At 40.9% G+C, this 20,902-nt stretch overlaps 1 pseudogene; it reads right to left on the bottom strand.

The window, feature by feature from the left end:
* Window positions 1-12,171: 12,171 nt before the first annotated feature.
* LOC149211165 (putative disease resistance protein At1g59780) lies at window positions 12,172-19,999 on the bottom strand (annotated as a pseudogene).
* Window positions 20,000-20,902: the final 903 nt, after the last annotated feature.

Here is a 20,902-nt window from a genome sequence, read left to right as displayed (position 1 = left end):
GAGGGATGTCCTTCATAGAGCATCATTTCAATAATTCTCATCATTGTACAACTAAATTTGGACTTTGTTTTCAAAACTCTGTTTTTGAAAAACACAAGTCACCATCTCGTTTTTGTAAAAAATTGTCAAAATTTCAAGTTCTCCAAATGTTGAAGCGCAGCCTTGGTTTCCTTTGCCAAAGCATTTCAGAGCTATCCCTGCAAAAATCATCAGAAGAAATCATTATTTCAACCAATTTATTTTAAAAAGTGAAACCAGAAGTCAGAGCCTATTAATTCAAAAAAGTGTCAATACTCAAACATTACAAAGTGGGTTTTGGTCAAGTAAAAATTAAAAAGGAGCCTATATAAGCACATTCCTCTTCATTAACACCTCATTCATCTCTTACAAGCAAAGTGGATCCTTGCAAAGGTGATTTCACAATTCAGTGAGCGAATCGAGCAGTTCCAAGGGCGCGCTACGCATCAGCAGAGGCGTGCTATGCACCCAGGGCACGCTACGCATCAGCGCGATTTTCTCAGTGTAATTTTGTTTAGGCACTACGCACCAGAGGGCGCTACGCGTTGGGAAAGGTGCGCTACGCGTTGGGTTTTTCGCCCAGTGACTTGCCAGCAAGCTCTCAAATTCTCTCTTAACTCAAGAAAAATACAACATTTGAAAAAGTCAAACAACAATCAATTGTGTGCACAGTCAGCATATACATTTCAGCCATCCTGTCTTCAAAACTATGTCAGAAACCGAATCAGATTATGAGCAGAGTTATGACAGTGATTCAACACCAGAGATAGAAGTGCCAAGGAGGCATCACAAGGGCGGTAAAGGTGGTCGGCATGTCAGGGAGGAGCCCACTTCTTTGGCTCATTTGCAAGCTTGTCCACTTGCAATGAACTGTTTTCAGTACCAATCATGTTTTGAATATTGTGAGCGGATCTCACAAATCCAACATCACCGAGAACTAGTTCGCTTATTTGTCCTACATTTGCAGAATGGTCACGTAAACCTTGCTGGAGTGGATTTCACCTTGTCACATGAGATTATTGCTCAGGCCACCGGGATACCAAATGTAGGGGAGGAGCGGAATAAGCGCCAGCAGTTAGACAGATTTCACTATGAGCCATATATCAAACCCGGGTGTATGAGGCACTTAACTGCTATTTTTCCTTTTAGATTCCTAAGGGATGAATATGCAGCATTGATGAGACTTATTATTCGGTATTTCACTTGCGAGGGCAGATTTTCACGTCTATATTCGTACCATATCCGTTTGTTGATGCATTTCACAAGGGTACGAATGATGAACATTCCATTTTTCATGTGTCGCAACATAGAGAGGATGGTGCCTATAGTACAAAGGAAGAGCCCAGCACAGCAGCATAAGAGCATCTTTCATTATGCACTGATTAAAATCATAGTGATGCATCAGTTGGCACAACAGGGTATTGCTTGGGAGGATTTCATTTCTCGCGACTTTTTCATGGTACCAAGGCCACCTCCTGAGATTGTCCATGATGAGGGAGGGCTTTCACATCAGTTTGACATTCCAGAGCCCAAGCATGTCAGCACTCCAGCATGTATTACATATCAGAGAGGCCACAGGGCCTTATTTGCATCTGCACGGTGAGTATTATCTCCACCTAGGGTGGAAGGGGTCTCGCCTTCTTCATCAGCACAACGAGTGTTATCTCCACTTCGTGTAGAAGGGGCCTCGCTTTCGACAGCAGAATAGGTATAGGTACAGGACAGAGGCAAGCAACCCATGTTTGATGAGGGACCATCAGGAGATCCGGACATAGATATTATCGACCTTGATATCAGCTCTCCTAGCGCGGAGCTAAAGGAGATCATTCAACAACAGAAGGCTGAAAATCGCTTGTTGCAACAGAAATTGGAAACGGCCAATTGGACAATCAACTACTTGGAGCAGCGTAACAAGCAGTCAGAAGATGAACACACTCTTGATGAGTTGCGGTGAATCTGAGAAGACCGAAACTTGGCCCGCAAGAGACCCGGTGATTTGACACCTATTGAGCAAGGGTCTATGCTCATCCGGGTGAACACTCATTTAGAGAAATTGTTAGCCAAGGCAAACAGAGACAAAGATATGCTCCACCATATGAAGAATCATTACTGGGCCCGCATGCATGTTTGCAAAGCGAGAATGAAGGTTCATAAAGGGTGATTGAACAAGGCATTAAAACGGCGAAAAAGGCCTGATCCACTCCAAATTTTAGCCAAAGCCTCCTTGAAGGAGCATGGTACTTGATAATACACCCCCAGCTCAAAATTCATAAAATTTGGAGAACTTCTGGTCAATTTTGAAATTTTTGTGTTAAAAACAGGTTTTTGTCCTCAACGCGTAGCGCTCCGCGCGCTACCCTGAAGATGGGGAGGTCCAATTCACAAAAGGTCTACATTTTTGGATTTTTCATGATGAAATACACCTTCTCAGCCACTGCCAAGACATTTCATCAAGTTTTGGGTCCCCAAAAGGTCAAAAAACATGCAAAAAATGACCTTACTGCCCCTTTTTGGACACACAAGAAGTAGTCTTGGGAGAATGCATTTTTGGAGAGGCAAATGCTCACCAAAATGACAAATTGCACTTTGTTTGGAATGTAGACATCCCGACCTTTCCAACAAGCCCACCTGAGCTCAATTTGGATGCCGAGAAGTGCCCCAAAAGTGATATGAAAGGCGCGCCATGCGTAGGGTTTTGGTGCGCTACGCATCAGGGTATTTTCTAAGTTTTTCATCTTCAGCACAGGAAACACAGCTATTTGACCAGTTTTGATTTTTGATGGGATTTTTCACCCTCTTTGATGTAATTAATGTATTTTCATGTTGACATGACACTTATTTACCTATTCTAGAAGATTCATTCATAAAATAGCAAAAAATTAATGAATGAATTGGTTTCCTAGCTTATAGAGGCAAGTTGTTTTGATTGCCTAGATTGTAGTGCTTTGTTTAGAATTGGTTGAAACATCTCCTAGGATGATGAGCTCGACCCCTAAAGGCAAGGAAATGTGTTAGCTTGCCTATATTATGTATCTTCTTAATCATTTTCATGGTTGGACTCTTGAGGGATAAGCTTAGACTGTATTACACATTGTATCTCTGCAATTCTGGCAAAGGAAAGACCAGGGTTTTGCAGCACTATTTGGGATTCCTGTGGTTATTTGTGTTGATGGTGTGTTTCTCTCATGTACTTGTAAGTTTGTTATGTGTATCATTTTCCTACTATTCTCTTATGCAAATTAAACAAATGAAGTGTTGAGGTAGAATTCATAATCTTGTATGCTCTGCCTTTAAGTTTGTTTAATATCTATGTTTTCATCTGTTTAAGGAGAACTCCTGAAAGTTTCTCACTCTCCTTAGATCCTCACCAGTCATATCTATCCATTCAATTCCTTTAAAGACATCAGGACAATTTCGTACCTTGCCCCAAAAAGACCTCTGCAAAAACTGTGTCACATCCCCGCACCCAAAATTGCCTTTCCCTGTTTTCCAACAAAACCATAAAAATCTTAAATCGAACTATCTTTATCAATTTAATATCCTAAAATCAGTATTCATATCGGTCATCTCAGCCCCTTTGAAGACCTTTTTTCGAGATAGACCCGGAGAGAGCTCTCTCCTGTCCTCATAGGGCTAGCTACGAGGTTGAGCTTGGTTTGATGTTGCCTTGAGTTTCTCCTTCCTCAGCCTGAGGCAAATTCGAGCGCTAACAAGTCCCTCTGTCCATCTATACCATAATCCATACTGAGATGTGCCTTTGAGGTATCTCAGCACATGCTTTACTGCCTTCCAAAACAACTTGGTAGGCTGAACCATAGCTTGACTTGGTTCACCGCAAAGCAAAAATCTGGTCGTGTGTTCACTCAATACATCAATGAACCCACAAGCTGTCGATAAACAGTAGTAGCTACTACCTCACCTGAAGTAGCATCCTCTTTCCTTCAGTTACCTACTAGAGAAGTCTGCATGGGCTTGCAATTCTTCATGTGGAATCTCCTGAGTATCTCATTAGCATACTTTCCTTGAGACACAAACACTTCCCCATCCTTCTACCACACTTCCATGCCTAGAAAGTAGTGCATGAGACCCATGTATTTCATCTCGAACTCTCTTGCAAGGTCCTCCTTACAAGACTTGATCAACTGATCATCACTTGTCTATATCAGATCATCAACATAAAGAACAATGATCAATGGCTTACCTTCTACCATGATGTGGTAAAGGTTCACATCCACTTCAATCTTTGTGAAGCCCAACCCGGTGAAATAGCTGTCAATCCTGGTGTACCAAGCACGAGGTGCTTGCTTCAGCCCGTACAAAGATCTCTTAAGTCAACACACATGCGACTCACGATCGAAGGTCTCAAATCCTTCCGGCTGCTCTATGTACACCTCTTCCTCAATCTTGCCATTAAGGAACACAATCTTCACATCCATCTGATGGATCTTCCAACCCATATGTGCTGATAGTGCCAACATCGATCTGATAGATGAGTACCTTGCTATAGGAGTAAAAGTCTCATCATGGTTGATCCCCTTGACCTGTGAGAAACCACGGGCAACAAACCTTACCTTATGTTTCTCAAAACTACCATCAGCTACTTGCTTTACCTTGTAAAGCCATCGAGAACTCACCATTGACTTGTCCTCCAGTCTTGGAACAACATCCCAAACACTGTTACAAACTATGGAGTCATACTCCTCCACCATAGCATGAACCCAAACTAGTTGCTGCACTGCTTCCTCAAAGGAAGATGGTTCGTTCTCTATACATTCACCGACCAGGGCCATGTAACTAGTGTACCGCTCAGGTGATCTCCTTTGTCTGCACTGAGAAAATCGCTGTCCCACATTCTCTCTCACATCCATCATGAATCTATCAGCTTCCCTTGAGCATTTCTACCCATCTCTAGAAAACTCTGCATGAATGGATGTCTCCACCCATGGATTCTCTGCATGTGGCTGCTCTGCATCAGTCTGAGGTTCCTCCTCTTGAGGAACCAAAAGTTCCTCCTCTGCATGCAACTTGAGGTCCCTCTCAAGGGAAACTCACATGGCCTTCTGCTCGTCGAACTTCAGATCTTTGCATACCACTATCCTCTCACTAGTAGGCAAGAACACCTGATAGTTTCGGGGTGTATCAGTGTACCCCACAAGTATCTCCAACTTAGTTGTTGGCTCTAGCTTCTTCCAGACATCTTTGGTCACATGGAAAAATACCGATGAGCCAAAAATCGTGAAGTGACTCACATCTGGTCTCTTCCCGGAAAAAGCCTCCTCTAGTGTCTTCATTCCCAGTTTACGATGTAGGCTTCTATTCTATAAGTATATTGTTGTATTGCATGCCTCAGCCCATAAATGAAGTTGTAGGCCTTGGTCATGTAGCATCACCCGAGCTGCTCCCACAATTGTTCTATTCTTCCTTTCATCCACCCCATTGTGCTGTGGGTTATGGGGTGCTGTCAAGTCCTGTTTAATTCCTTCTGCTGCACATAAGTCTTTAAACTATTGAGAGACATACTCTCCACCATTGTTGCTTCACAACGCCCTTATTTTCTTTCCATATTCTTTCTCAACCAAGGCTTTGAACTCACAAAACCTTGAGAAGGTTTGATCCCTCTTCTGCATGAAGTAGATCCAACATATACGAGAAAAATCATCAACGAAAATAACATAGTACCTTTATTTAGTGATGGAGGCTGTCGAGAATGGTCCACACACATCTGTATGAACTTGCTCCAAGATTGCTCCAGCTCGATTGTCTCGATCCTGAAAGGAAGATTTTGCATACTTACCCAAGGTACAACCTTTGCATGTATCAACTTGCTCCAGTTTACCCTTGGAAAGTCTGGTAAGAATGTGTTGCATGATCTTCAGGGCCCCATGGTGCAAGTGGCCCAATATTCTATGCCATAGCTCGCCAACATCTTGGCTTTGCACCAACTCTAATTTGGAACTCAATGCAACACAGTCATCTACCTCTAGCTTGTAGAGATTCTTTACTCAAATACCAATCCTCTTGGTCTGTCCTGTGCCAATGTGCCTCAAGAATGCCTTTACTTTACTAAAGACTACATAATATCCTTTGTCTTCCAACATAGAGATGGACACTAGATTATTCTTCAGTCCAACCACATACTTTACATTAGTTAGGGTGAGAGGAGCTCCATGCTCCCTCTGAATCACAATCGCACCTTCACATGAAACACAGTACTTTCCAATTGCCCATCTCTATGCGCATCTGGAGGTCCTTCTCCTCCAAGGTATTGAATAAACTCTTGTCGCCGATCATGTGGAATGAGGCTCCACTGCCTAGGTACCAAACACGACCCACCATCAATGAAACCATGCATGCGATGAGGGTGAAATATAATTCGAACTATGAGGCCAGTGCCTCACCATCTGATCCTTTTGAGGATCCCTTCTTGGATTTCTTCTGTGGAAAATTCGTCGCATAATGGCCCACCTCATGACAATGAAAGCATCACACTTTTGATTTGTCAATCTTCTTCCCACCATGGGAAGAAATCGATTTGGAATGGGAAGCCTTCCCCTTCCCTTTCCTCGCCCTACTCGCTAAGGCTAGATTTTCATCATCATGCTTTGATGAAGAACCATCTCTGGTACTTCTCCTTATCTCTTCCTACATCAAATCCAACCATAGTCATTCCCAATTTGGCAGTTTCTCTCTTCCATTTACTGAGTCTTGATAGCTATGCCAGCTCTTAGGAAGACCAAGGAGAGAAAGACTCACTATGTCATCATCATCTGTCGTGATTCCTACACTTCCAAGCTCATCCCTGCAAGTGGTGAGCTTGTTCAGATATGTAGAGATCGTGTTGCCCTTTTCACACTTGATTTTCCGAAGCTTGTCTTTCAGCGCCAACTTCCTCTGATCGCTGTTGTTCTGATGTAGATCCTTCAATGTTTTCCACATTGAAAATGGTGTCTCCTTCCCATGGAAACTCGAGACAATATGGTCTCAAACTCCCTCCAGAAGGATCCTCCTCTCTCTAGCTGCACATTTCTTCCATTCTGCCAATTCTTGGGAATTAGTTGATGCTGGCTTGGGGAATTATTAATCAATGAAGTCCTTCAAACCATCTTCCTCTAATACTATTTCCATGCGATCCTTCTAGGCTATATAATTTGAGCTGCCATCCAGGGCATACTCGAGTCTCAAACCATTGAACGCCATTGGTGAAATTTGAAATGTGATAAGAATTTGATTTCTATAATCAGAAACTTCAAACTTCGAACGTCTCCCTTCTTTGTATATTTTTCTATGCTTTGATCACCTTTGCTCTAATACCATGTAGAAATTCTCACTGTGGATCACTTAATAATGCAATATACTAAAGCAAAATACTTGATCTACTTCTACAAACAAACTTGCAGAAGCTTAATCGATTTTGAGCAAGATCAAATAGAACACATAACAGAGAATGAGAAATCAATCACACATGAACACAACAGAATACTCTAGGGAAAGCCACAGTTGAAAACCCCGATATCTGTATTATCATACAAGTGGAAATATCTCCGGATTACACAAGCTTTAGCTCACAAGCTATCCAGCTCTTAATAGAATCCCTCAATGCTGCTCATAGATAGAATGGACACAACATATGCCTTCCTTTAGTCCTCCAAGCCTCCTATTTCCTTGCGTAGTTTCTCCTGGGTCCTCTGGCTGCCACCTGTGTGAATTTACCTCTCACACAACTCCCAAAATCAGAAATAATTATGCAATCCTCAAGGAATGAATTCCTTTTGCATGCAAGAGATATATTCTATGGAATATTCCTGCAACTGATAGTATATTGTCCCATCCTCTGATCTCAACTGAGTCTTTGACTGAACTGAGATGCATGAGTTATTTATGAGAGAATATTTAGTTATTTGAAGTAAACTAGTTACATGCATGCATGCATTAACTAACTGAACTCACAATCAATTCCACAAACTGTTGGAACTAATCTAACTAGACTTAACTCAATTAACTGGGCTAACTAATTACAACTCAAAGTAAAACTCATCCTGATCTCCTTAATTAAAGGATAACTTCCTTAATCAAAGGGATAACTGTTGCATGTCTTCACATAGACTTCATGTTTGATTTTCTCCAACTAATTGACTCAAGATGAATGAATTAATTATTTTACAAACAACTACTTGGATCAAATTCAAATTTTAATTCTCAATTTTAGTTCAGGGAATAACTAAAATTGGAATGTATCCTGAGGTGCTATTTATAGCAATGCTATTTTTAGCACTTCTATATTTATCATTTCTTGTTTCTATTTTGAACAGTTGCGCTGTGCGGTGTGCTTGGAGAAGCACTTGCTTCGCTGCGTTTGAATAGGAGTAGAGGGAGTCCTGTTGAGGAATTACTTGATGCTGTTAATTCCTCTCTATCTGCATGTCATATACATGCTTTGACATTGACTGTCTTCTCTAAAATTCCATCCCATGCTTCCTCTTCTATGAACTGCACATCTCTGCAGATTATGACCTTCTTGGTTGATGGATTGTAGAGTTTGTATGCCTTGGATTCATCACTGTATCCAACAAGTATACATTTGTCCCCCTTGTTGTCCAACTTCTTCCTTAACTCATCTAGGACATGTGCATACGCCACACATCCAAAAACTCTCATGTGAGTGACATTTTTCTGTTTTCCACTCCATGCCTCTTCAGGAACAATGTTCTGGACATTTTTGGTTGGACATCTATTCAAGATATATGCTACACAAGTGACAGCTTCAACCCAATAGTCATTTGGCAAATTCTTTGCCTTCAACATACTCCTTGCCATCTCCATAATGGTCATATTCTTCCTTTCTGCCACACCATTTTGCTGAGGTGTATACCTTGTTGTAAATTGCTTTCGAATTCTATGCTCCATACAAAATCGAAGGAAATCATTTGAAATATATTCGCCACCCCTGTCAGTCTTGAGGACTTTGATGTAGTATCCACTTTGCTTTTCAACAAGATCCTTGTATTGACGAAAGTGCTCAAACACTTCACTTTTCTGTTTTAAGAGAAAGACCCATGTCTTCCTTGTGTAGTCATCTATTAAGGTCAACACATAGTGACTACCACAAATTGATGGTGTCTATATTGGTCCACATAAATCTGAGTGGAAAGTCTCCAAAGGTGCCTTTGCCCTTACTAACTTTCCTATTGGAAATGTCTCTCTATGTTGCTTGCCCAAGATACATCCTTCACATATGTTGTTTGGTTTTTCTATGAGTGGTAAACCATTCACCATGTCTTTCTATGCAGCAAATTCAAACCTCCAAAATTGAGATGTCCAAATCTCAAGTTCCATAACTATTTTTCATCTTTTACCTCTACTTAAAAGTTTACTTGTGTGACAACTGCGTCTTTTCTTCCATCTTCTTGTGAGTTCATAAATAGTTGTGCCTATGCACCTTCTTTTTGCAAATCTGATATTATTTTTAGGGGAAACATTCTATTGTTTGTCATCTGAACCTTTGCAATCAGTTGTCTTCTTGGAGGCCTATCCAAAATTGTGCACACATCATTTTTTAATAAGACATTTTAGCCTTTCTACATGAGTTGTCCAACGATCATGAGATTATGTTTCAAACCGGGGACAAAGTAAACATCTGAGATGTATTTCTTCTCCCCCTTCTTTGTTAGGATATTAACTCTTCATTTTCCCATGACAAAGACTTTTCTATCAGTCCCTAATGTCACTTTAGACTTCACACTTTCATCTAGATCAGAAAACATTTCTATGTTTCTTGACATGTGGTTGCTATACCTTGAATCTAGATACCATATATCACTCTGTTTTTCTTGTGCTACATTACAAGCTAAAAACATGTTATCATGGTTCTAATTTTCTCTTGTGAAATTTACACTTGGCTTGTTACTAATATCATATTGCTTCTTTCTACATTCTTTTGCATAATGACCATACTTCTTACAGTAATGACATTTAACTTGAGATTTATCATACCTCTGACCTTGTGCTTGATTTTGGCTTGGGCCTTGACTTGGATTTTGATTGCTGCCTCTTCCATTTGAGCTTGAAGGGTTGCTTCTTCATCTTCCTCTAGAATATGATATTCCTCTACCTCGAACTTGACCAAATGATACTTGTGTCTTCAAGGCATGCTCCAATGAGGAGCTTACTGCTCTATTCAGTCTATGTTCATGAGAAATCAATGATGAATTAAGCTCATCCATTGAGAACTATGAGAGATCCTTTGTCTCTTCTATGGCCACAACAATGGCCTCAAACCTTGCTGGAAAACTTCTCAAAACTTTCTAACTATTCTTCTTTCCTAAATTGTCTCACCATGAGACCTGATTTGAGTAACCAATCCACTTACATGCATAAAAAACGAGTTTATATTCTCAGACTCTTTCATACTAAGTGTTTCAAAATCTCACCTCAACATTTACAGCTTTGTTGTCTTGATTTTTTCCATGCCTTGGTAAGCTCTCTGGAGGGTGTCCCATGCTTGCTTGGGCTTCATTGCTGCTGCAACCCTTGGGAAAATACTTTCATGAACTACTTGGAAAATATAAAACAGGGATTTTGAATCTTTCTTCATGTTGTCCCTTAATAAATCTCTTTCTTGTTGAGATAAGGCATTATATGCTGCTGCATCTGCTGGTTCTTGAAAACCATTCTCCACCAAATCCAAAATGTCTTGAGAAGAAAACATGTTCTTCATTGTAATAGCCCAATAATCATAATTTTTTCCATTAAACTGAGGTATTTGAGGATTAGTCAAGCTTATGCTTGATGTTTCCATTTCTGAGCATAGCCGAGAGGTAGAGAGTTATGACTTTCACGAAGCTACTTTCAGGCAGCTAGCTTTGCGCACTGTGGACCGCAGAGCTATTTCAGAGACTTAATAAATAATATTCACTCACACACCGCAGAGCAAAGACTTAATGAATAATATTCACTCACGGAAAAAATAATAAAGTAGGTTTGGATCAACACAATAAAATTTTTATATTAAATTCTAAAACATGAAAATACATTCACATGAGGTTGCGGCTCATCATAGACTTCATGAATAATATTCACTCACGGCAAAAATAACAAAGTAGGTTTTGAGCAATGCAATAAAAACTTAGTATTAAATTCTAAAACATGAAAATACATTCACATGAGGTTGCGGCTCATTCATCAAGTAAAAACTAAAATTTCACGCGCAATAACATAGTAAAATACTGTAATTGTTGTTTTCACGCGCCCACAAAAATTTGCTCCATCGTTTTCTCCCCAGAGACTTGCACTCTCTTTTTCTCTAAGCTCCTACTCTCTAACCTATTACAAAATGACTTTTACATTCATATATAACTCAACATATGATTTTACATTTAATTTATGACAGAGCAAAGTAATTAATATGATGTTGTTCTTCAGTGTAATCAAAATCGCGCACATGTTTATTGAGTGTGGGCAATATTCTCTGAATGAATGCTTGGCCATATCTATTTACCAAAGTACATTGACTACTTTAAATTCCTTGTTGCATTTCAAAATGGTTCATGCCTCGCTTCAATCCTTCCATCTTCAAACAGAGACGCAACCTGCAAAAATACCTCTAACAAATATGGCTATTGTCAAGCTGTTTATTGCGGTGATTGGAATTATTATTTCCAACACCTCCTTGGTTCTGAATCTGAGTTTTCCTCCCATCCAACAGTGCAGTGACCTCCATGTACTTAGTGGTGTAAACCTTTCAACTACATCTGGCTCTAATATGAAAATAACATTAAAATATTGAATTTACCAATTTCTAACTTGTAATTTAACTTTTCTGGTTACCATTTCAAAAACATTTAAAAAATCAATGCAAATTGATAATGTCACATTTTTTTTTTATAATATGACAGGGAGATTTCAATCTTCACTATACTTATACATGATCTTGATTCCCTAAAGGAAGAGAGAACAATTTTCTTGAAAGATCATGATCTTGATCTTGACTCCTTTAAAGAAGAGATAATTTGCGTAAAAGAAAATTTGAAGAGTCAGTCATGGTCTTGAAACTCAAGTGATTCCAGCTGTGTGAAAGTGGAATGAGTGGCAAATAGAAACTATTAAAGATAAGGCATTGAGTGAAAACGACCTTAACGCATCTCACATTAAAAATCATTATGGGTAGTACCATGAGGGACAACACCATGACCATGGTTTCGATGGGAAAACCCATTTGCATAAGCTTGAGCAACCCATCCCATCTTTATGGCAGTGCTCATCAATCAACTTCTTCAGTATCTCTACGTGCTTTTCTCCTTCCATTTCTCGAACTGCAGACCATGCTTCACCACCTTCTTCTTCAATAGACTCGAGTATTAAGGGACTGCCATACACATGCAGTGCCCTCAGATTCTGTAAATTTTCGATTCCTAGAGGAATGGCCTTGACGTTTGAGCAAAAGACTAAGCCCAACTTCTTCAAGAGAGGTAGAGCCCCATCCCTTATCAGAGGAAAACTGTCAACCATATCAATTTCCTCCAACTAGAAACTTTCTAGGTGTGGAAAGGCACCCGCCTCTCCAAAGGCATTGAGTAACTCTTTTAAAGACGATGATTTAACTATATCCAGCCTCCTAAGCCATTCAAGCTTCTCCAACCCTGCAGGGATCTCCTCCAGTTTGTTAAGCCACGGATCAAGTGTCGGTAATACCGAGGAGAGAATGAACCGTCGGATCACTACATATCGTGACCGTCATATAGGAATTTACAGGGTAAGTTCCTCAGACAGAACACCAAAGGACACCGCTCACAAACAGATCACAGATCAATACACCAGTATTTTGACGTGGTTAAAACCCTCAAAGAGGGAAACAGTCCACGGCTTGAGCCAATGTGGCCACTTCAAGCAATTTATTAATAAAAGAATGAAAATTTACATATGCTTCTCTCATAGACGAATTACCCTACAAATGACCCTCCATGCGCTTTAAATAGAAATCGTGGACCAATCGGGTGTTAAGCCATGGATCAAGTGTCGGTAATACCGAGGAGAGAATGAACCGTCAGTTCACTACATATCGTGACCGTCAGATTGTAAGTTACAAAATGTACAAGGTAAAGAAACACATTTTACCTAACTCTATACCTAACTCTATATTAGACCAAGTTGTTCTTAACTATTTCCTATGTGTCGGAATATCCTAACACAGTTGGGGACAATCTCTTAGTATTAGACAATTTAGCAGTTGGAAACCACATATCCACGATGGGATCTTACCCAAAACGTTGGACTCCACAAAGGGGCTGCTTAGCTTTACCATACCTCTCATTTCCTCTGGTAATGCCTTCATATGTGACATCCTCAGGATGAGAGTCCTCATCTCTGTCACGTCACCCACTACGCCATCTGTAATTGGATCCTTCGAGCACTCTAGTGCTAGCCATTTAAGGTGCTTTAGAGGGTGCAGATCCCAGAAGCGAGCACGAGCACAACCTCCCATCGAATCACGCAGAATGTTTCTCTGTGGTTTTCCATCATCTTTCCATTTTCAGATACTGTAGCGATGTCAATGCAGAGATCCCACAAGGCATGCACTTCAATTGTTGACAGAAACTCAGATCTAGATATATCAAACTTGTCATCTTACCTAACTCATAAGGCAACTCACTCAGCTGGTAGCATTCAGACAGATCCAGTATATCGAGCTTCTTCAAACATGTTACTGAATTTGGCAGCTTCACTTTTGGTGATTTTGCTAAACGAAGGAAGACCAGATGCTTCAATGCTCCAAAGTTATCAGGCAAAATTTTGATGGATGTCCCTCCCAAATCAATAAGTCTAAGAGAGGTGAGAGTCGTGACCACTCTTGACGGAACATATTCCAGAGATATGTTCTCCGAGAGTAACATCGCCTGCAGACCTTGACCTCAATATCCATTAGGTATTGACCTAAAATTATTGGCCCTCAGAGAAATCCTGGTTTTACGGGTGCAATGTTTCAATGGGAATTCCACCAAACCTTTCCCCACTCTGAAACAACAATTCTCTTCATTCTCGGAAATTTGCAGTGTTAGATGATGTAAAACATCATGTGCAGAGAAGATCACCACCTGTCCATTAGCATCCTTAATACTAGCTTCGATCAGACATCAATCCACTAAAAGGTTAGTGTAATCCCTTCCAACTTCTAATGGATCTTTACCATCTTCCGTGGGAAGAAGGCCCTCTCATATCCACAAGTTTATCACATCTTGCACATACATTTCCTCATCCTCTTTGAAGGTGCTCAAGTAGAGAAAGCAGAGTTGCAAAGGAAAATATTGTGAGGTGCACAGCGCATCATAACTCAATCTCTGTAAATGTGTTAGAAAACCTGCACAGATGAATCTAGCTAGTAAAGGTTGAACACAAAGCTTTGCAGCACAAAAACACTAAAAGAAAATCGAAAAAACAAAAGAATGATTCATTAGAAAATAGGTTACAATGCTCATGATATAGCATTACTAGGTGAAGATCCAAAGGTAATGCACCATAGTGGTGATCAATGAGAAGACTCAACACATATAACAAGTTCTGGAGAGAACTATCCATTTGTGGAGTGAAAGATGGAGCAAATCAGGGAGTAAATCATGCAGAGGAATTAACCAGTTGTGGAGTTAAAGAAGGAGCAAATAAGGGAGTAAATCATGCAGAAGAACTAACTAGTTGCAGAGTTGAAGAAGGAGTAAATCATGCAGAAGGAATCTTGCATGTAGTCCCATGCTCTAACTAAGAGTCCGCATGTAGGTGTGTAGTAGTTCCAAAACCCCCCCCTAAACACCACTACGGGGAAAAATAGAAAATGGGCCCTGGCAACTAAGGCTAAAGGTCACCCAAAATAAAATGCAACTTGTACTAAAATTGAGGAAAGAGGGAAAATCTCATGGGAAAAACCCCCCCTCAAAATAAAATGTAATCAAAAGAAAAGAGGAAGAAAAGACAATTGCTAAGCAATTGTGTCCTTCACTCCAAGATGATCGTGCAGAGAGTGAAATTTCTGCTCAGTGAATGTCTTGGTGAAGATGTCTGCAGTCTATTCTGCTGAAGGATAGAACTGCAAGTCAATGACCTAATCATGTACTAAGTCTCTGATGTAGTGCATGTGGATCTCTATGTGCTTTGTCCACTGCCGCTGTACTAGATCCCTGCAAAATTTGAGAGTGCTTTGGTTGTCACACCAGATGACAATGGGCTGGTGGAACTGGACGCCCAACTCAGTGAGAAAGTGCTATAGCCACAGAGCCTAAATGGTGATGTTGACTACTCCTCTGTACTCGGCCTCAGTCGAAGAGAGAGCAATAGCAACCTGCTTCTTGCTTGACCAATAGATAGGGCCAAATCCTAGACTGAGTGAATATCGAGAGGTGGACTTGCGATCAATGTTGTCTCCTGCCCAATTAGAATCTGTGAAGCCAAGGAGATTCAACGCAATGCCTGCTGCATAGTGAATCCCGAAGGTGATGGTGCCATGCACATATCGGAGGATGTGCTTGGCACCATTCCAGTGTAGCTCATGCGGCTCCTGCATGTATCTGGAAAATGCCCCTACTGCATATGAGAGATCTTGTCTAGAGTGGGTGAGGTAAAATAAGCTCCCCACTAGCTATCGGTAGAGAGTGCTGTCAACTAATGGAGTGTCACCTCCATCCTCAAGGCGGACCCTAGAGAGAAAATGAGTCGGTGTTGGATTGCAGTTAGTCATGCGAAATCTCTCGAGGAGATCCCGTGCATACTTAGCCTGAGAGAGTTTGATGCTTATGGCATCTTGGCTGATCTCAAGACCAAGAAAGAAGTGTAATGGACCCATGTCCGTCATCAAGAGCCTATCATGCAAGGCCCTCTTGATTGTAGCAATGGCTGGAGCCGAGCTACCGGTGATTAGGAGATCATCCAGATACAAAACTAAGATAAGAAGAGAATCATGTGTCATGAGCATGTAAACATTCGGATCAAACTTACATCTTTCAAATTTTTGTGATAAGAGAAAAGAATCCATCTTTGCATACCAAGCTCTGAGGACCTGATTAAGGTTGTAGAGAGATTTCTTTAGTCTACAGACGAAAGATGAATCCTGAATGAAACCATGTGGCTGCTCCATGTAGATCTCCTCAGATAGGTCTCCGTGAAGAAAGGCATTCTTCACATCCATCTGATGTACTTCCCATCCCTAGGTAGCCACAATGGAAAGTGTAAGGCATATGGAATCCATCTTTTCTACTGGAGCAAAGGTCTCGTCATAATCAATGCCATGCACTTGTTGGAATCCTTTGGCTACTATCCTTGCTTTCCATCTGGTGGTTTTCCCATCTGCAGCACTCTTGGTCATGTAGACCCATTTTCATCGGACAAGTTTCCTTCCTAAAGGATGGGGGACCACATCCCAGGTCTGGTTCTTGAGGAGGGAGTTATATTCCTCCTCCATGGCAGACTCCCAAGATGGATGCCCAACAGCCTCAGCATAAGATTGTGTATCAGAAGACTAAACCAAATGACAATGCCAGGATGGCGATGGTTCAGTGGCAGTGAGGACAAGAGGAGGCTCAATAAACTCTAAGCTAGTCCTCTGTAGATCATAATTATCCCCCGCAAGACCATTTCTAGCAGCTGGGTGGTCTTGTGCATATATCTCACGTAAGCTCCTTGTTCTCTGATTTATGACAGGGGAATTTGATTCACTGCTAGAAGCCTGATCTGGGCTTGGATGTGGATCATCAGATGCATGCATTGGATTTGTATCTGAAGACTCTGTCTCTACATCTGCATTCTCTACCACGACAACTGCATGCTCTGTATCTGCATTTGAGTGTACTGAGTCATCATCTCGGACATGACATAGATAAAAGGTGTCTGCATGTAGAGAGGTGCATGCGAGAGACTTTCCTCAAATTTGACACTTCGCTCAATGATGAGCTTGTCCGTAGAGGAAATCAGGAATTGGTATCCCTTAACATCATTAGGGCATCCAACAAAGATGCACTTAATTCTCTATGGATCAAGAGCTTTCCTCTTTTCAGAGGCGATCCTGGCCCATGCTCGGGAGCCGAAAACACGGAAGTGGGTGACCTCTGGTTTAGTGCTGCTTCAGGCCTCAAAGGGGGTCTGATCCTTGACAAACCTATGAGGAGATCTGTTCTGGATGTAGTTAGCATAATTAAGTGCTTCAGCCCATAGCTTATGAGGCAGTGACTTAGCATGCAACATGCAGGAAGCCATCTCTTTGAGAGATCGGTTCTTTCTCTCAACAACTCCGTTCTGCTGCAGAGTGTATGGAACTGTGTACTGCAACTGTATGCCAGACTCAAGGCAAAGGTTTTGAAGTGCTGTGTTAACATATTCCCCCCCATTTTCTGTACAGAGGGCTTTGATTTTTCTCTCTGACTGTGTCTCAACTAGTGCTTTGAAATCTTCAAAGTGCGCAAAAACTTTAGATTTGTTCCTGAGAAGATACACCCAAGTATACCGTGAGAAATCATCAATAAATGTAAGCACATACCTTGCTTTGTTGATGGAAGGATGAGGAAAAGGTTCCATGAGATCACTATGGATCAGATCTAGAGGAGAGGATGCTCTATGAGTCTTGCCAGTGTCAAACTTTTCTCTAGGATGTTTGCCAAGGACAAACCTTTCACAAACTCCTTTGGAGAAACTAATATTTGGCAAGCCTTCCACCATCTCATGCTTGCTTAGCTAGTGCATATACCTGTAATTTAAGTGACCAAACCTCTCATGCCAAATCCTAGTACTATCATCAGCATGTGTAAGCAATAAGGAGGATTCAGATTTAATAAATTCAGAAAATGTTACAGTCTGGCTCCATTGTTTACCTCACTGGTTGCAATTTTGGAGCTGCTATGTAGGTCATATATGTTCACTACATCTGGATTGAATTCCACTCTCTTTCTGGTGCCAGAATGAGTGATCTGATAAACTGAAAGCAGGTTTACCGAATTTTTTGGAACATGAAGCACATCTTCAAAGCTTCCGTGTAAAAGTTCCACTCTACCTTTTCTTGTGACCTCAATAGGTGAGTCATCTCCCATGAGGATGGGAGGTCCTTTTCATGCATTCAAAGAGGAATAGACTCCCTTTGCAGCAGCCATATGATGTGATGCACCAGAACCAATAATCCATGCATCAGGGGAAGAATTAATTGCAACTAAAGCATGAAAATTGTTACCTTTCCCATGTGGCGGACCCTCAATTTTCTTCTTGGTACCTTGAGGGATGTGGTCCCCGAGATTGTGCTTCTGAAGGATTTCTGCTATTTGGTCAATTTGTTTCTTCATGCAAGAGGATTCTGGATGGAATCCTCTTTGACAATAGGTGCATTTGTTTCCTTTCTTCCCTTTCTCATTTCTCGAGCCGGAGGATTCATTGAAGGGCTTGGTGTACCCTTCCTTCTTTGGATGGGAATGCACTTTTCCCGTGTCTTTTTGCTGCTGATTTTTCTGATTTGAATCAAATCTGTTTTATTGTGGTTGCCATCATGCATAGCAAGTGCATGCGATTTTTGAGGTTTGATTTTCCCCATGCCAATGAGTTTACCTTGCTCAAAATCAAGGGATTCCATGAACTCTTTGAGAGAAGGCATAGTGTAGGATTTATCTGTTGTGAGCTTTACTGAATGAAATGTAGACACAAAGATGGAGTATTCCAATCCGAGCTTTGAGATAATAGAGAGAACTTGACGACTCTCCTCCTTGGATTTGTCAATTCCGCAACCCTTGAGTTGCAGCAATAGATTATTATATTTGGTGAAGAAGTCTTGAATTCTGTCATAGTTCCGTGGATCCAATGACAGCAACTCCACTTCGAGTAGATGTCCTTTCATCTCATCCTATTTTCTGTAGAGTTCTTCAACCTTTTTCTAAATCTCATTGGGAGTATTGTAGGCAGATAGATGAAACTGCAACTCTGGAGAGATGCACATGCATATGGATCCGTGGGCCTCATCCATATGGTTGAGGTACTTGGATTTCCCTATGGCTGAAGTTGGTTCCACTTCTGCAGCCATGGTAATTATGTACAACCCTTTTTGACGAAGGTATCGAGCCATTTGGTCCTTCCATTCATGATAGTTGTACGATGTTAGGATCGATGCTTTGGGAAACTCCAATTTTCTATTGATCTTCGATCTCCAAGCTGTAATACCTGCAAAATAAATTATTGGTGCACCTTTTATTTAGCAACTTGTGGGCTCTGATACCATGTAAATGTGTTAGAAAACTTGCATAGATGAATCTAGCTAGTAAAGGTTGAACACACAGCTTTGCAGAGCAAAAACAATAAAAGAAAATCGAAAGAACAAAAGAATGATTAATTAGAAAATAGGTTACAATGCTCATGATATAGAATTACTGGGTGAAGATACCAAGGTAATGCACCATAGTGGTGATCAATGAAAAGACTCAACACCTACAACAAGTTTCGGAGAGAGAACTAGCTAGTTGCAGAGTGAAAGAAGGAGCAAATCAGGGAGTAAATCATGCAGAGGAACTAACCAATTGTGGAGTTAAAGAAGGAGCAAATCAGGGAGTAAATCATGCAGAAGAACTAACCAGTTTCGGAGTTGAAGAAGGAGAAAATCAAGGAGTAAATCATGCAGAAGGAATATTGCATGTAGTCCCATGCTCTAACTAAGAGTCCGCATGTAAGTGTGTAGTAGTTCCAACAATCTCAACCGATTGTAGAGTTTCTTCTCTACGTGAGGGTCCACTTTATTCGCATTTTGCAACTTCTCCAAAGTCAACCGCCAATCTGATGGCGCAGTGATGCCCGCCATGGCTGCTCCTATTACTTTGAGAGTGAGCGACAGCCAATCACACTCCCCACAGACATCCCGGGCAATATTTTCGATTCGAACATGTGGAGTGTGCTGAATACCTACAAACGCATGAAAGTAGAAGAGTCTCCAGCTCTCATCTGCAGACAGACTATCCATGGCAATTTGGGTACCCACTCTCATTTTTGAAAGGAATCTTCAATCTCTTGTTGATAAAACGATCTTGGAGCTGTCATTCATCTGATCATCCGGTACACCCAACATCTCCAACAGATTTTCACTATCGTCCCAAATATCATCTAAAAATAGCAAGAACCTCCTGCTACTAGTTTTTTGATAAATCCATCTCTTGACATCTTCTTCGCTTCATCTCATGTCAAATCCCTCACTTAAATGGAGGTCTGTTTGTCTCCCAAGGTTATTGCAGAGATTTATGATTGACAAATTTTGGGAAACTGTCAACCACAGAATCAAATCTTTCTCAAATTGTTGTTGCACTTGCTTGTCATTCAAGGCTCTCTTGAGGAGCAGAGTTTTTCCATATCCACCCATGCCAACAACGCCTATTATGGATGTCCCATAGGCTGCGATTTTGTTATCATCTGTTTGGAGATGTTTAAGGGTTTCGAATACCTCATCTTGTCCCACGATGCATGCCTCTTGAATTAGTTGTTGCCTATAACTTGCAAGGCTTGGCTACCTTGTTGGAGCAATTGAAGATTGGCTCTGAGTAGCTTCATGGCTCTGTAACTGTATGCTTTGCAGTTCAAAATGGAGTTGTTGAGTGAATCCAATCAAAGACAGTCTTTCCAAATGACTCTATAGACTGTCAATACTCTTCCTGATCTTCTTGCTCAACAAGAATCAAGATACCATATTCTATGCTGGAACTTGACATTTATGCACTATTTTGATTGCAACTTCCATAATTCTGTTCAATGTTTGAAGCCAATTGTTAACTGTAAAATGTTCAATCTTGTTAACTAAATCACTCTGATACTGCCAAATAGATATGTCATATTGTTGAATTTCCATGTTTATAGGTTGAATCTCCTTCACTAAATTTTCTAAAATCCCCAACTCTTT

The sequence above is a fragment of the Pinus tabuliformis genome, chromosome 1_2 (genome assembly GCF_031772625.1).
Source record: "Pinus tabuliformis cultivar Carrire ecotype Pingquan chromosome 1_2, CPIR1, whole genome shotgun sequence".
In the NCBI taxonomy this organism is placed as follows: Eukaryota; Viridiplantae; Streptophyta; class Pinopsida; order Pinales; family Pinaceae; genus Pinus; species Pinus tabuliformis.
The sequence above is the reverse complement of the archived record's forward strand: the minus strand, read 5'-3'. Positions and strand labels throughout refer to the sequence as shown.